This window comes from Gymnoscopelus braueri (genome assembly GCF_963280865.1).
Source record: "Gymnoscopelus braueri genome assembly, chromosome: 11".
Classification (NCBI taxonomy): Eukaryota; Metazoa; Chordata; class Actinopteri; order Myctophiformes; family Myctophidae; genus Gymnoscopelus; species Gymnoscopelus braueri.
In genome coordinates, this window is record NC_137613.1 from 9,851,653 (window position 1) to 9,857,146 (window position 5,494).

The window sequence follows — 5,494 nt, forward strand, 5'->3', positions numbered from 1 at the left end:
GTTCTCCTGCTGCCGATTATTATTTATATTATTTATATTTTTTATGTGTAACAGACAATAAACATACATGTGCATTGTACTGTATTTGGCATATTATATTTGAAATGGTTTGAATTCTCACCTGCTGCCACTGTATCGATACAGCCGTGCGATCTCCTGACTCTTCTCGTCTCTTGTAAAAAAGTAAAGAACATTTCCTTTTTTTTCCCCACACGCAGCTGCGCGCACACACAGACACGCACACGCACACACACACACACACACACACACACACACACACACACACACACACACACACACACACACACACACACACACAAGCCCACATGTAGCAGCCCCGCCTCACACAGTGCTGCCCTCAGCATCTCTTGTTTGACGTGGGTGTTAACTTGCTAAAAATTACTGACACATACTTTTTAATTCCCACATGGTTCACATTGTTCAAGGGCATAGAAACGTTTCCTGTGTGTTTGGTGTAGTACTTTAAATCTATGTCATACAGGCCTAATAATGCATTTTAACCAGGGTTTGTTAACTGTTTCACCATAAATCCATCACAATGTTGGTGCTGGCCTGCTGCTTTCTTAGAGTTCTATATTCAGGCCTTTCGAGATAATTTTGTCCCGGGCCCAGGCAAGACTGTCGGAGGGCCTGGATCACAGCCTGTCCCACGCAGGGCTGTGATCAGATCGGGGAGTATTGTACCATCAGGGGGTGCAGGTTTAGGTTAACTTGGGGTTAAGGTGGCTCCAGTACATAGTCCGTCTGAACAGCCGGATATCACTGGCTTAAGTGGTTAAATCGGAATGTCCACATCTATTGGCAGTGGTGTAAAGTAACTAAATACATTTACTCAAGTACTGTACTTAAGTACAATTTTGAGGTACTTTTACTTTAATTGAGTATTTCCAATTTTCTATACTTTTACTTCCGCTCCATTACATCTCAGAGGAAAATATTGTACTTTTACTCGACTACAATTATTTGAAAACTTTAGTTATTCTTTCGTTTCTTGTAAGAAACTTACTTATGGGATATCATCGCCCTCTGGCGATGGCACAGAGAACAACACATAAGCTCCCGGAAACAATCTTCGATTGGACAGGGTTCTGTGACGCAAACCGGAAACCGGTTGGTTATAAAACCCCCTGCGTCACCAGGTTCGTCCTCTTCCTTCACTCTGCTAGCAGCGAATGCGCACGAGTCCTGAAGACAACATGACTAGCAACCGCGATAAACTTCGACGAATCCCAACTAAACCCATAGCGAGGGCACCCAGTGTCGCTCTACGGGCGTTTTCGTTATTTCTACAGTTTATCGTTGTTAGATTAAAAACGCTCCTGCGTTACTTTTCCTGTCCTCTCAGTTTTCCACGAGCTAAGAAGTTAGCTAACGCCGCTAGCCAGACTACAGGCCGCGTTAAGTTAACAGGCGTATGCTAGGTTGGGTTAGCCTAGCTGCCCATACCTGCCTCGTGGTGACTGGAGGAAAAGAAGATGGAGGCGCCTCGTGTCTGTGGTCTGACGGGCTGCGGCCTACCAGTAGCAGCGGACGACCGCCATCGGCTGTGCATCCTGTGCCTGGGGCCCAACCATGCGTGGCTCGCCCTGAACCACGCGGGCGACGAAGACGCATACAGGCCCTGTGATGACTTCACGGTCCACCAGCTGGAGTGCCGCCTCAGGAGGGCCCAGGGCCTGGCGGCCGCCAGCAGCAATGCTAACACCGACGCTGGCCTAGCCACGGGCCACACGGCGTGAAGTGGTCGGTGGGAAGCACAGTAAAGTGACAATTTAAGGACTATACAATTTAAGACCTTTTAAAAACCAAACTATACATACAAACTGGTCAAACATTGGTTAAATTGTCAAAATGTGAAAATAGCATATTTTACTGACTAAACCAGTGGTCTATGTTTTTCAGGCCAAGGACCCCCTAGCTGAGAGAGAGATGAAGCAGGGACCCCCCACTACATATTGTATAACATAGAGCGCCGAAGTCTGACGTAATTTACACATCCTACCTGGTTTGCGGTTTTCCACTCCCGCTCTGAATTCCCATAGACGTCTTTAATATCGCGTCAAATAAGAACTGTGTTCCAAAAATAAACAAATGATCCCGGCGGTTTGACGCTTATGGATATGAAGCATCAACTGACGGTGAGAAAACGCTAATGTTACTTCCGCCGAATTAGTTAAATTTTCGCCAGAAACAGACTGTATCAAATATAAGTGACTGACTATCATAAACGATACAGAACCTCCTCCCTGACAATATCGCCGAGACAGTTTGTTTATTTTTGGACCACAATTCTTATATGAGATGATTCTAAGATGACCCAATGTTATTCTCCATAGAGAAATTACTTTACGAACCAGGGGATGAACGAGTGACGTCAGGACTTCTGTACTTGTGTTTCAGATCTTTTTCATAGATTTCATAGACTTGTTTGACAGCACTGTCATGTTGGATTCATGTTCATGTGTATTGTTTTCAGACCTTTAACCACTTAAACCCTCAATACTTGACCTAGTAAACTTGACATTTAACTCTGTACTTAGTCTGCTCCTTATTAATATAAGGAATATCTGTCAGTCTGATCTGCATGTATCTCCTCAGTGGGTTGACCAATTGATTGTAACATATTAAAGTTCTTTGTGAATTCAGCGTCAACGCCAACACCACACAGACAACGGCAGAACACACAGCGCTACCTTTCCTTGGAAACACGTTTCCAAATATCAAATTTATTTCAACTTTTCGTACACCATTCATTTGAATCTGTTACAAAAGGATCATTTATCCTTTATATAATTTAGCAGCCTATCCTGTGAGCTGAACAGAACAAAGAATTATGAAGAAAATGATTGAGTACAAAACTCACAGTCTCTGTCGGGTGGAAACCTTGTATGTCCAAAACCGTTACTAAATAATCCAATGGATCCAATGTAGTCATAACGAATGTCACAATGTTTCTAAAACAGCTAAAACAGCCGATCTACAAGCTTACATGTCTCATCGCGACAAGTTGTGAGCTTGTAGATCGGCTATTTTCACAACCTTTGTATTTGTATTTCAGCCCAACAGCAACGAACAGCAGAAAACTCTCATTCAGGAGTGACAACGCAATAAGCAATGCAATGTACAATTTCATACAAAAAGTGGTCTGTATAAAACGACTGTAGCTGCAGCGATATTACAAAAACAATACTACAGATAAATTACAAATATCCCTTTATTTCCTCCCACCATATAATGTAAAATACTTAAACCCATTTTACATCTAAAAGTATATTTCACTTTAAAACACTTACCTGGGGGTCATTTTAACGCCTACTCTGCCTTTTGTGAGCACCCCACACAGTTCTTAAGTTTCTTGGTTCGATATTTAAATATTTGAAATTCATTTTTATCAGACCCATATGTTCCAAAGGTCCTGGGTTCAAATCCTACAAATAGCAGATTACACATTTTTTTTATAAATTTTAAAGTTTTAAACACAGATCTTTCTTACGGGGCCCCCTGGCACAAAATCTTTTCAGATGGGGGTCCGCAGCAAATTACGTATAAATTTGGGGGTCCTTGACATGAAAATGTTTGAAAACCATAGCACTGTTTAAAGGGCTGACCATAGCTGAATTGGTAGAGTCTGCCCAGGGATCAGAAGGTCCTGGGTTCAATACCTGGCCCTGCCAACTTAGCTCCTAACTGCTCCTCTGTGGGTAGCAATCAGCTGGGTGAAGCTGAAAACTGAATTTGACCTGTGGGATAAAATTGGTTTAATTATTATTAGAAGGTGGGGGTGTGGTGTTCAAGGGCGTATCGTCATAGAGGCCAATGGAGCCATGGCCCGGTCTGGAAAACTCTGCTCCCCCAGGGAGGGGGGATAAGAATCTGGCCCGGTCCACGTTAGAACCCACCATACGCGCCTGGTGGTGTTTCTATTCTCCCTAACTGAACTGGACAGGAGTTTTGAGTGTATGTTTGCCTCCCTTGCCTCATGTCAGTATCATCTTTTCTATTAATATGCTGGATTCATGTTAAATGTTTATTTTCAGACAGTTAACCCCTTGTCTTAAACCCTCAAAAACTTGACCTTTGGCCCTGTACTTGCCTGCTCCTATTTCTCTCTACACCAAATCTGTTTGCCAAAAATAGCAGATCTACAGAACGAGCTGACAATCTGCTGGACTGTCTGCATTCCATAAGCATAAATGAATATGCTCACTTGGTAGAGCGCTTACCTTATGTTCTTGTTCTTTTCAATTATTGTTTTTTAATGCATTTTTATGTATTTATATGCATCTCTGCTTGTATATCACTAGCGTTTGCCTTTGGGAAACACAATTGGGTAATGAAACAATGCAACACAAAAGTTACCGCAAGCACACTTTATTGACTCAGTAAAAAGATAATAAAGAAAATATGACAGGCTAAACAGACATCGTTATTATTATTATCACTGCGGATTCAGTACAGCACATACAGTAACTTCCAATCTCTGAAATAGATCCCTTGTATAAGCCTGAGAAAAACTTGATAAAAATGTTAATAATTATTAGTTTTTTTTTTTAAAGCAAATACAATACAAGATAACTTTTCTTAACTTCTTTGTACTTTGGAACCTTACATGCCAGCCATGTTTCTATCAGTAATTGTATTTATCCTTCTATCTGCAACTAATACCAGTTGTAACTGCCAATGCACATATACCAGTTTTAGTACCCAGCACCAGCAGGGGTATCTCTTATTAATTATTAGACCAGAATCAAACATCGATTGACAGCAAGTGACAGTTGGTTACTGTGTACATCCTATGTGCTCAAAGAGAGAAGCTAAACACAGCACAATCCTGAGGGTTACTTTAACCAAATGAACCCTAGCATTCTTATTATGGGAATGGGAATGTCATAATAGGCAGACCTTTTGGTGAAAACATGGGCCAACTTTTTCAGCCAAGACGTTTGTAGAGAGAAAAAAAGGTGGAGGCTAACTCTGAGTGTAAAGGTACATTTTACACTCACGGTTAAAGGTAGGGTAAGTCATTTTTTCAAAACAAAATGTTTTTCTTTAAAAAAGTCAAAGCTCAATATTCTGATAGTAGACCTAATCATTGCTATAGTATAGTGTTTGTTCAGTAACGTTGGTCTCCCCGTCTCTCCAGCTCTGTAATAAAAATACATATTTTCAGGTTGTTTTGAGAGAGAGAACCTCTCTTCAATTTTATAATGTTCCGGTTTATCTCTTTATTTTATATCATCATCACTTCCAATTTAACTCCTTGTTTATCCTGTATCGTGTATGAATTTCTCTCCTGATTGGATGAAAATGGTATATCGCAACCTGAAAATGCAGTTCTCACTAATGAGCGGAAAAGACAAGGAAGACTCCTGTTACTGAGCATATAGCAATGATTACTATACTGAGCATACACTATAGCAATGATTACTATCAGAACACAGAGCTAATTAACACTTCACAAACAAACCAAAAA

At 41.0% G+C, this 5,494-nt stretch overlaps 1 protein-coding gene across 1 annotated transcript in view; it reads right to left on the minus strand.

Moving 5' to 3' along the window:
* Positions 1-5,481: 5,481 nt before the first annotated feature.
* LOC308094912 (1-phosphatidylinositol 4,5-bisphosphate phosphodiesterase gamma-2-like) overlaps positions 5,482-5,494 on the minus strand; it is a 29,927-nt gene continuing 29,914 nt past the window's right edge. The window contains exon 24 of the mRNA XM_080441735.1: positions 5,482-5,494. This exon is cut by the window's right edge and continues 154 nt beyond it. The gene's annotated coding sequence lies outside the window, so the exon portion shown is untranslated.